The sequence below is a fragment of the Sipha flava genome, unplaced genomic scaffold (assembly GCF_003268045.1).
Source record: "Sipha flava isolate LNK unplaced genomic scaffold, YSA_version1 69_pilon_pilon, whole genome shotgun sequence".
Lineage (NCBI taxonomy): Eukaryota > Metazoa > Arthropoda > Insecta > Hemiptera > Aphididae > Sipha > Sipha flava.
The window spans coordinates 1730742-1743848 of NW_020273609.1; the positions used below are offsets into that span (position 1 = coordinate 1730742).

The 13107-nt window shown below is 27.6% G+C and overlaps 1 protein-coding gene across 1 annotated transcript in view; it reads right to left on the bottom strand.

Annotated features, from left to right (window-relative positions):
• LOC112691996 (rap guanine nucleotide exchange factor 4) overlaps positions 1 to 13107 on the bottom strand; it is a 351221-nt gene that overhangs the window by 126805 nt on the left and 211309 nt on the right. The gene's annotated exons all lie outside the window — the stretch shown is intronic.

A 13107-nucleotide genomic window follows, 5' to 3' on the forward strand; every position in this document is an offset into this window, starting at 1 on the left:
ATAGCACGTGAAATTTAAAACCTCAACGAGCTGTAGACTACACCGTCTTTTAATACAATCATAGGTACTTTAAAATGTATTTTCATGTACGTATAATTCGTGGTGTCTGAAAAAAAATATTTTTTTCTCGGACGTAGTATAGAGCTAAGGGCTAGACGACGAGGCAAAATGTGCCTTGAGGATTCGCCATATATATCCACCGGAATATCGGAGTTGGTAATACAGATATTCCATTATGGGATCATGGCATTTTAAATTAGTAAACTTTCGCAGTAGGTATATTAAAATGTGCATATTCGCGCGGCCCCGTCGTCGGACAAATATTATTCATCACGGCTAATACAACCCGGCGAAAAAGTTTGGCGCTCGACCGTGTGTCTCCGTGGGAAATTTAATTGATCTAACGAAGAGTTCCGAGAGACCACCATTAATAATGGTGACCACGCGTACCACTATTATTATTAATTATTACTTATTGTTGTCGTCAACAGAGTGCAGTCGAACCACTATATTTAATTAGTTCGGTGTTTCTTTGAAAATATTTCGGTAAAAATGAACATTTCGTTACTTAGAAACAAAACACCAATTAAGTTTAATTTTTACTACAATAACTTACTTTAACTGTACTAATGCAAATAATAATATGTTCACAAATAACATAATACATTTTTGTATAATAAATATATAATATACAGTATTATAAAGTAATATATTAATAATAAATAATTATGATGTATGCCTGTTTCTTCGATCGATTATCTAAAATGATTACTAGTGTATACGAGTACTCTGTGGATTAAAATAGTTTAAATATCTATCGTAGAAAAATATTATTGTATTGATTCGTTAAATCATTAAAAAAAAAAAAAAAAAAAAAAAAAAAAAAAATTACGTAGAGTGTTTCATTATAAGAGGATCGAATGTATAATATTCCATTGGATGTAATCTCAGATTATTTTATGTACAATGAACATAATATAATGAAAACGGTCCATCTCGTATATAATTTATTCACGTATATAAAACTACTAATCCACTATGAAGTAACCTAACTGTGCACACTCGATAAAATATAGAAGCTCGTTCGAGAGGGCTACTGTAAATTAGCGACCAGACGTCATCGTCATCGTTTTTCTGTTGAAATTTTTTTCTCCAACCTAAACGTGACGAAGTATACCAGTTTTACTATCTCCTATATGTTTGTGAGCTGATTTTCTCTAAAACACTCATATACCCTTTCATCAGTAAAATATTGTGAACTAAACACATACATAAGCACATCGAAAAATAGTCGTTTTTACGTTTTCGCAGTGATTTTTTTCTCCCTGACATTAAGTTTCCTGCTGTTCGTGTTGAAGTTTTACAATCAAAACGGCTTTGTTGCACACATTTATTATGTTCTAATGTTTTGCAGATCGGACACTGATGAACCACGTCGCCGGGCGTTACACATTTCCATCAAAAGTAGACCTTTCCCTTTTTCACCAATACCCGTTTCCACCAAAAGTGTATCTCCCTTTTCCACCAATATTCGTTTCCACCAAATGAGATAGAATACCGATACTTTTTCATGAGTTTTTCGGATTGATGTAAAAAATATATCAATATACACACAATGTAATCAATGTATATTGCACGTTTATTGTATTTAATAGTAAGTTAAACCGTTATCGTACTTATGTATATACTTTTATGTCGATTAACCATGATAATATTTAAATAATCAAATATTTTATGAACACGTGAAAAGATGGCACAGTTTAAATAGTATATTACTACATTACAACTGCGTGTGTGTTAAAATAAAACGTTAATTTTAAAATTTATAATTCTATGATAGCAAAAGTTATCGAAAGTAAACGTGAAAACAAAACACTAGTACTAAACAACTTTTCATTTTTTATTGGATCAGTTAATAAATATCAACTAATTTTATATATAGTTACAATTTACATAACTAAGGTATCATATACCATAATATATCATATTTTTCCTTTTTTCCGTTTTTTCATCTTTTTATATCTGACTATTTTTTTAAATAAAATTTAACATTTTCCAACCTATGTTGTGTATATTATATACTTTACATTTATTGAATTAATAGTATATGTAAAATAAAATTATTACTGTGCTATAGCTTTTAATTTAGGAGTAGTATACAATTGTTTTGGTAAAAACGTGGTCAATATCTCATTTGGTGAAAAAGGGAAAGGTCTACTTTTGGTGAAAACGGACATCGCCCAAGTCGCCACCGCTCGAAAGCTACACAATAAACTAATAACCTGTTTGTCAGCTCACCATTATAAGGATACGTGGTTCGTTTTGTTTAATATTTGAGATGGATTTGTATATTATTAGATTTATAATAATCCAAAAAAATCAAAATATCCGCCGATCATATATATATAAAAAAAAAAATATTGTAACAAGATACAAGGTACTTGAGATTAATGATCCAAAGACAGTTTTATTTATTTAGAATTTACCGTAAGATTCTTTCGATACATGACAGTTTTTATTAACTCCTGATAATATTGCTATCATATGTACTAAGCTTAGGTACTCGTATTTAATTATAATATTATTGTATTTAGCACACGTGAAAGATTTAATTATTGAAAAGGACGCTTTATCCGCCGTTGAGTACAAAATACGCGCGCGTTTCCTCCAACGACCAGGAAGCACTTATTAATACATATTATATGTTTTTATATTATCGTTTATACTTATAGTTCAAAAACGATTTCTAACCGATTAATTCAAAAGAGGGAAATCGTAACATCTCACGAATACTGTTGCCTATATAGGGTTATTTTATAAAACGTGTGGCATTTAGATATGCGATCATCACGTCATTGTTCGTTGATTTCAATTTTCAGTTAAACCGAGCGGATCCTCAAGTGTATAAATATAATTCATATATCTTTGGAAAAATGGTAGCCCAAATATTATGTGCAATTGATGTGCAGTGATTTTTATAACCTTGAACGTTAATTTTTCAGTTTAGTTTACGTCCTGTTTAAATCGAATTATTTTTGATGGGATAAAATTTTAATTTTATTTTCTGTTTTTTTATTTAAAAAATGTTAAATGTAATAAATTATTATTTCAACGTTTCGACGTAGAAAAATCAATCGAATCGAACAAATAAAATATTTTTTACTTATAAGTAGGGCTCGGATTTTAAAGCATAATAAATAACAAAAAAAGTACAAAATTGTTTAAAAAAAAGCAAAAAAAAGCATGACAAAAAATTAACATAAATTAGTTATAATTTTATAAATCAGAATAAAAAAAATTGAAAAATTAATTTAAATTAAAAAAAGAATTTACTACCATATATTTGGCTAGATTTTCAAAAGTTTAACTGACTCTATTGTTTGACAGGATGTTTTTATATATAGAAAATGACTGCTCTATATCCACTGAAGTAATCGGTGTATACTTTGATATCGATTTTATACGATTAGTGAGTACTGAGAGTAGTTTCTACAAGCTATATGCAATAGCCGATAAGCTATCGAATTCTAAGCTGTGTCTATAGATCGATTATCTATACTAGCGTTTCCCAAATAGTGGGTCGCGACCCACTACCGGGCCACGAAAATATAATACCGAGCCGCAGAATTAAATAAAATTCTCATATTTGTTATTTGTTATTTATCATTTCATTTGATAATTCGAACTTTTTAGTAAGTATAAATAAAGGAATAACTAATATTTACGACATAAATAATTTAATTATTGAGATTATTAACTAGACTTCATTCAAAGCCCGTATAGCATTCGCCGTATCTATAAATACGGTATAATAGTAACAAGTACATGCGACAAGCGTCGTTGATTGTGGACATTCAAATGTGTTTTATTTTGCCTTTTTTGCGCAACGATAAATGTAAACTATTTTGGTGAAGGTAAAAAATTTTTGGTAAAAAATAATAATTACCGGGCCAGCCTAAACAAGAGTTGGGGAAACGTTGATCTATACGTTTAAGGTCGTTCCACATTAATGGTATGGTCACGGTCCGGTGATGGGTAAATATAATATTTATATTTATATTAATTTAATAATTATTATTGTGGGTTTTCACATTTCTTATAAATTATATAAAAATGTTTTTCATTACTATAGCATAACAAATAAAAATTCCACAGCTAGAATAGCTGAAAAAAGTAATAAAAAAAGCAAAAAATGCATATATACTAAAAAAAGGAAAAATAAATTCGTTTATTTCGAATCAGATTAACGTGAAACGAATTTATGTATAAAAATTAGATTTCTATCTTAAAAATATAAAAAGAAACATTTGCTTTAAAATCCGAGCCCTACTTATAAGTATTCTAAGTTTAATTTAGCGAAGTGAAGTTCTACGGAAAAAATAAAATTATTTATTTTGACTATTTTTATGATTGATTTAATCATAGTTTATGGTTACATATGTGACAGCTATAATTCTAATTAAAATAACTACTTTTTTTTAGTAAGATAATTATTATTATTTCAACTATAAAATTGACTACTATTTATCAACTATACATTTTAGTTGATTTAACTATTATATTAAGTTTTATAATGTTGTTAATCCAACTTAATGAATAGTTATCCTTATTATAAAAATCATAGTTGTTAGTGATTTTAACATTATAAAAAACAACTAAATTAATTATTGTTCTTACCATATTTTTAAAGTTGAAAATTTGACATAATAACATTGATTATAAATACTTAAAATCAATTTATAATCAATGATAATACTTAAGGTAGGTACATAAAATAATGATTAATAACAAAATATATTTGAAAATGAGTTATATTACAAAATTATAATTTATTAAATATTTACATACATAAAATAGTAATCAAAATATGTGGGTAAAATATAATATAATAATAATTGAACATATGCTTATAATTTTAATGGTATAAATGTTAACCCATTAGAAATACTGCAAACATGAGTAGGGTAAATGTTTTCTAAATTAGTTAAGAAAATACATATTAAATGTTGTGTAAACATTACATTAAAAGCTTGGGAATGTTCGCCAAAGTACTGTGTATTAAATTTTTTAATTAAATTTTTCAGTTGAAAATGAACGTCGTCAGTTATAGTGAAATATTGCATATAACTGTCTGCTTCATTAATATTTCCAACAACAACAACATAGGGTTGTACAGATATACCCAAATTTAACGCTGAAGCTATATTTTGTCTATGCGTAGTTTTCAGTTCATTAACATTCTAAAATATAAAATACAAATATTAATAATTAACCATTACATATTAATTATAATAAATTACCTGTGAGTTCACAATAAAAGCATGCAATCGTTCAATTTTTGATGGTCTAAGAATTTTTTTATTGTTAAAAACAACATTAGTTTGGTGATAATAAAAATTGAATTAGTTGGAATACAGCCAAATCACCATCTCCTGCAAATTTTTTAACTTCAAATGAAACATTAGTCAATTTATTACAACAAATCAGGTACACTTGCCAGCCTTTAAAGGAGTTTCAAGTATTTTGGAAAGTTCTAACCCTTGTGAACCCATATAACTACAATTTTTACTGAGGTATATTTTTAACTTGTTATAAAATGTTTAAATTTTTTAAAGAGGCACATTATTTTATCTGGATACAGATGAGCAAAATCTATATTAACCTATAAAAATAGTATTACATTGTAATTTAAGTATTTAATTCAATTTATTTTGGTTGGTACTTACTAAATTTAAAAATTAACTTACTTATAAATAACTGGTACTAATAAGATAATGATCTGTGGGTTTTTTCAAAGCTGGATATATGTTTATCATATAGTCATTTTTTATGGAATTCAAGCCTATATTGAGAGGTTTTATTCCAATAAATTCTTTTTATAAAGAACATTTTCAGGTTCGATTTGATTTTTTAACCAAGTAAGAAAATCTTCATAATCTTTTCAAATAAAAATAATAATTGTATATTAAATATAGAATTTTAATAATAAATGTTAATTATATAGTGATCTTTAAAATATTTTTATTTATATTTTAATAAAAGATTTCACCTCTATAAATTAAAAGCAAAGTCTTTATATACTATCAAAACACATTATAAATTTACTCAAACTATTTTACACCAATAAAATATTTGTTAAAATTGAATATGTGTTTATCGCACTAAATATATTGTAAAATTGTAATTAAATTATCTATTCAATTTATTAAAAAAAAACTAAAAAATAAAAGTTTCAGTGAAATTGTTACTTATGAAAATTATACAATTACTAAAAATCCTTAATTGCCGATGAGTTTAATAAACATTTTGCCAAAGTAGTCATTTTGTTGATTTATTTGGAGTACCTATATCTAATACTGTCTGTTACAATATTCATTTTAATTTTTGAAAACCAATTATTGCCAATTCACTTCTTTTTCATGCAAATAAAAGAATATTTCTCTTACATTATCTATTCTTATTTTTTTTTACCATTTTTTTAAAATCTTTTTGTGATATTGTATTCAATAATTCAATAATTTATTATTTTCTCAATTCCTGCAACGTTTTGTACGTCAAATTCAATATTACATTTTTATTATATTCTTAAATAACTACACTTAAAGACGTATTTTCTGGTAATTTTTTTTAAAAAAAAGAACTACAATAAATATTGCAAGACTGCAAGACTCTTGCAGTGTGGGTCTTGTTTTGGTCTTGGTCTTACAGTCTCAGTCTTTGTCTTGGTCTTACTGCAAGACCATCACTACCACCAAGCAACACGGTTCAACCAAGAAAAAAAATTGTATATCAAATATTAAAATAAATAATTCCGATTAATACTTAATTTGATGATTTGTCAATGGAACGATACTTTTTTATTTTGTTTCTGATTAATTTGTTTTTGTGGACAATCCTGTTTAGTTTCTAAATCACCATATTTGTCATGGTTCGGGTTTATATTAAAAAATAAAAACGGTCCTGGTCTGGGTTTTCATTATCAAATAATAACGGTCTTGGTCCGGGTTGGTTTTTTTTTTTTTAATATTAAATATAAACTTGGCTGATCCGGGCTTTGAAAAAAATTATGAGCTTGGTTCAAATTGTTTTGGGTTGAAAAAATATATTTTTGGAATTGGTCTGGTCCGGTTAAACAAAACATCTTAAATATTTGGTCTGGTCCGATCCCATTTTTATAGGACCGAGCTGTTCTCTAGTAGGTACTCTATAAATCAGTATAATGAAACTTATATGCAAGAAACATACTTATAATTTTCAAACAATATGAATTAATATGATTATAATATTATGTAACCTTTAGCTAAATTGGTAAACTGTAATTTGCTGATTTTTAAATCTGTTTGTTGTTGAAATTCATGTTTTATTACTACAGAGCTCAATATTTTTTTCATGGTAGAACTCAAACATTGATAACAGTTATAATAATCAAGGACCAATTTTCCATTTTGGTACTTTATTAATATACCATTTATATATTTACCAAGCGAGAAATCACCTGGGTTCATAGATAAAATATATTAACAAATTTACACCTATTGAATATAACCTATTATAATTTGATTAAATACTCGATTTAATATTTATCACATATATTTATTACTAATCTACACTTGTACCTTGCATAGATAATTGTGATGAGGATGATTCATCAGGTGAAATAATTAAAGATGATTGATTATTATTGAAAAAATTTAAATCATCTTCTAAAATAACCATTTCTAAATTTTGGATATCAATTTGGATATCAATGGCATTTGATTGAACTCTCTGATAATGTTTCACTATTAGTTTTTTGCGTTTTTTGGTTGGTTTGGAATACTCGAAAGTAGAACGAAAGGCAGCACAACGTACACATTTTCGAGTGGCCGTATTATTGGCAGTTGGAGCATTGTATTAATTCATGTCTTTTGTAGGGCTCTTCTATTTTTATTTCGGTGTGAAGTATTGAAGAAAGTTTAAATATCTCATTGTTGATAGACGCGGGTTTGAGGTCAACAAAAAATATCGGGAAAGGTCGTTTGGTAGATTTGTCTAAGACATTCGAGACTTGGCGGACGTTATAACTCATACTTACGATAACAGCGCCAATTTCAGTAGTTGATGTATTGGAGTATAAATTTCGGATGACAACCCGAAATGGTTTGTTATCACGAGCTTTATAAGTGTGGTATTCAGCTTTACCAGATTTTAAATATGTAATAACTGTTCGATAAGATTCTGAATTTGTTGTATTAATTTTTAAACTATTTGCGGAGGATTTGAAGTGGAAATTTACAGAGCCAATAAGGTTTACGCAATTCAATAAAATTTCCAACGTTGCATACAAAAATCGGTGGAGGTAGCAGATTTATTTGATCGATATTGCTGTCGGGATTATATTTGGAAGTACTGTGCATTTCCGTATCGTCTTCATTTTCACTAGTGTTGAGAATATTAAATCTATTTGTACTGACAAAAACGGGTTTCATTATTTTCTTTTCTTTTTCAGTAGAACTTGAAAAAGGATGAGGACGCTTCGATTTGGATTTGGTCGTTTGAAATTTGGTGTTTGAATCGTTGTTATCGAAAAATACTTCGTTTATTGAACTTGAATCACTGGGTATGCGATTTGGACTAATGGTTGATGATAATGTGGGTTAGTAATTTTTGTATTGGTATTACGTGCATTAGCGGTGTATTTATTTGCGGGAATACTCATTATGGTGTTGAGATAAGATATGAACTTCCACCGACTAGGCCGGGGAGTTTGTCACGATAAGATAATTAACTGGCGATACACGGAAAAACTGTTATAATATACTTATATAATATAATAATATAATTAATATTACCAGATTTTTCCAGAACGGAGGCTGGAGAGTGACTGATAGACTAATATGAAGTCAGATTGAGCAGTAAATCTTCACTCCGTATCGAATGATATTAAACGCGGTGTATTTAGATACAATACAAATTAAATTAATATGCTTTTAATAGAGAATATGATATACGTCATATCTCTAGCTAAGTATTAAAAACTAAATTATTATAAATGGAAGAATTATAGGTAATTGGTATACTTTTAAAAGAAATATGAATAACTGATATCTATAAAATTAAAAACATTGTATTGACTTAACATAAAATAATAATTCATAAGTATTTTTAAATATTGTATAGGTAGCTTTTTTTTTTTAAAATTTCATCTTAAAGAGTTTATAATAATGCTAGAAATTTTGATTGAGGGTCATCTTAGAAATTAGTTATATAACCATGTTTTCAGTTAAATTCAAAAATGCAACTTTGTTAATTTCTCCTTCTACAAAAAAAAAAAAAAAAAAAAAATTAAATTGGTTATAAATAATAAGTAAATTTTTAAAATATTTAATATTCCTATTTTATTTTAATATTATTTTTATGCACCTTTGAAACGACTTACAAGATGATCGAATCCCCAATGTTTCAAATAGTCCTCAGTAAATTCATCCATTTTTCAATAATAGGTAGGTATTCTAAATAGACTACTTATAAAAAATATATAGAAAAAATTTTCTAGAATAAATTAAAAGTATTTTCGTGAATTAGTAAATTGGCAAGTTATTTGCATTTTATAGGCTGCAAATTACCTTATCAATAAAACAGTGGCATAGCTAAGAAAAATAGACGACAGTAATATTAAATATGGTATTTAAACGCCCAGGTGATATTTTTTTACCACCCATAAACAATCAACCATGGACCATAGCCTAGGGTGACCATATTTATGAAAGAAAAAAACAGAACAAATATGTTCTCAAAAAAAAAAAAAACAATATTTTTTTTAACTTCTATATTATATGCAATAAAAATAATTTTTAATTAGTTTGATATTTTAATTAAAAATTTATTTGCATTCTATTTTTGCTGTGAGATTGAAAAAAAATTACTTAAAATATTCTTTATTCTTATTGAGTTGATTATTTCGAATTATTTGAGTCGATAGTTCATAATTTTCTTCATTACATTCTTTGACATTATTTTTTTTTTTTATGAACTGATTGAATTTAATAGTTTTAGTTGTGTTAACAAAAAATCATAAAAATCATTACAGGAATATTTTTTAAAATTATTTATAAGAATAATTATTGCTTTGACAGTTGGTACGAGAAAACTATTTTTTTCGTCCGTCCATATAATATTTGTGATTGATAATATTATTTCTATTATTGAATTAGTTAATCTGCAAAGGTACAGTGAACGTATATTTATTTTTAGGCATTTTAAGAAAACAATACAAGTGATAACACTAACGACACACAACAATTTAAATAAAAAGAACTAATACTTAGTGGCTATAACATTAATAACACAAGATCGTTGCAATGTACACACGTTATTGCACGACTATGTTCGATTTTTTCGATTAATATACCTATTATACCGAATATGGTTGATTATAAATAGTACTGTACATTGGTAAACTATTCGTATTTAATATCGATTTCTTTAGAAGTCTCACACATGAGTTCGTATTACATATATATATATATATATACCATAAGCATGTCTTATTTTTTTTCTTTTGCTCTCGGTTTACAATTTTTATAGAAGTAACGTGATTAAAACGGGACCCTATTCTAAAAACGAGACAAAAAGCGTCCCGTTCAAAGTTTGTCGAGACAATGGGACATAATGATAAAAAAAAGGGACAATCCCGTTTTAAATGGGACGTATGGTCACCCTACCATAGCCTCTCTAGGCTACACCACTGCAATAAAATATTATAGTGTAAAATGTACATACCTGAAACTGTATTCAATTTATTTTTGAATAATTTTGAACAATTTTGAAAATAAAACTATTTATTAAAAACTTAACTTAATTTATATTAAACAAAGTAATCTCAAGCGCGTGTGCAAACTATAATGTGATTAATCGGAACAAATAACAGTCCATGTTGATAACCTCAAAATATGAACCAATATATTTTTATAGTTGATCCTACTATAAATAATAGTAACATCATCTTTGCCAACTATAATTGGTAATATTTTAACCACATTTTATAGTTATAAAATTCATCTATAATAATTTGTAAGACCAATCATTATTATAGGTAGTTTAACTATGTTATTTACTTATAATGTTACTATATTATTATAATTATTTAAACTACACTCATTTTGTTATAATAACCAAAAATACAGTAAATATAGCTGTATTGATTTTAACTATAAAATAATAGTAATTTTTTTTTCCATGTACTGAGAGCATATCCTTCAAAATGTCGGTGCTTTACTATCCGCTCATCTGAACCTTAAATGCTTTAAACAACCCCAATAATTCGATAGTTAATTTCATATACTTCTAGAAATTTCTAACTCACATATAGTCTAGATATTTCGCATTATTTTACTCTCGCATTATATAATAGTATTAGTAGTTATATTTATTACAATCATTTGACTTCGTAATATTCAAATTTATCAGTTTCTTTCGACATTTGAATCCGATTTAAAAGTTATGCTGACGAAAAGTAAAGATCGTAAAAGGAAAGTTAAAAAAATATTACTTATATTATTTAAAAACAATGGGAATGCCATTCGTAAGTGTATTTGGCGTTTTTTTTCGTGAGATAAGAATTTGTTTAGTTACACATACGTCACTTTGTCAGCAACAAATATTTTTTTTCGTTGTGTCAAGTCATTATAAATAAATGAACCAGGAAAAATTATTATAGATTAGATATACCTATCGATGTACCATCATTGTGAATTATTATATCATAAAATAAAAACCTGATATGGAGTATAATGACGTTTGCTCTGATCGTGAAGCGTTGTAGTGTTGAGACTAATGTCGCCATAGCGCTGATCATTTGATATTGTCATGACAGTCACTTCCCGGACAACACTGCCTACGACGCATGCTTAATATAGACTTCGGATCAAAAAGGATTGATACGATTTACGTAACGGATTTATGCATGATTTTAGAGGTGATTTTTGCGGTATAGAGCAATCTAATATATATTACCTGTGACCGCATGTTCTTGACCGAAAATACAAGCTTATGTAAAAAAAGCAATTGTACACAACGAATACGCGTATCTAACGATACATAAGTTTCGAGCAGGAATCGTCCGGCTTACTCGAGCTTACTTGAGTGCATTCCGTCTACGCGAGCTACGGAAAAGTTTCCAAAAGCTTTTACGCCACGCCGCGCGATAATCGTTACAATAATATTTTACCGATCCGAAGACGTCAACGCGAAACGAAACCCTGATGTATTTTAACGCTTTAATGCTCCACCAATACTGACAATCGACGATTTCCTACTAATATATTTTATATTACATTTCACAATGCGTTTCGTCCAGCATTAATCACAGAACATGATGTCTAGGAAGTATTGTTAATATGGCTTGGCAGATTGGCGAATAACGTCACACCAGCAACGCGTGAAAATTCTCTAACTACCCTACTCAACGTTTGCTTATCGACAGTCACAACATTATTGGTAACGATTATTGATTCCAATGTCAAAACCATATAATTATTCATGTTGAAAAATTCAACATGAATAAACACCGATCTTGTTCGGGAGATATTTAATTATATTGGATTAGGGAAATTACACTTTTCCAATGGAAAAATAGTAGTTTCATGTTGGAATAAGCACAAAACCGTGATGCTTACTAATGGTAATTAATATGGTAAAAATTATTTTTACCATATTAATTTGCAAACATCTCAATCGTAAATTATTAAAATCAACGTGTATCGGACAAAAAAAAATTATGTTTCTCAAATGCCAAAAATTTTAAAAAAATGTATATATATATATATGGTAAAAAACTGTTTCGACCCTTACAAATTATATTTTCGAAAAATCCCTTTGCACGGTATAGCATTAGAGGAGCAACTGTATCAAATTTAAAGGATAAAATTATTAGTGAGAGAATCAACGGTATTTCCATTTTTCATCTATTTATATTTATATAGCTAGATACGTAAATAGGTAAGATGGTGTGGTCAAATTTAACATCAAACCAGACGAGTCTTAGTCCGAAAACTCGCGGAAGCTTCCGTACGTCACTTGTTATAATGATTAGCTCGAAACACTTGGGTAGTATTTTAATGAAATAAG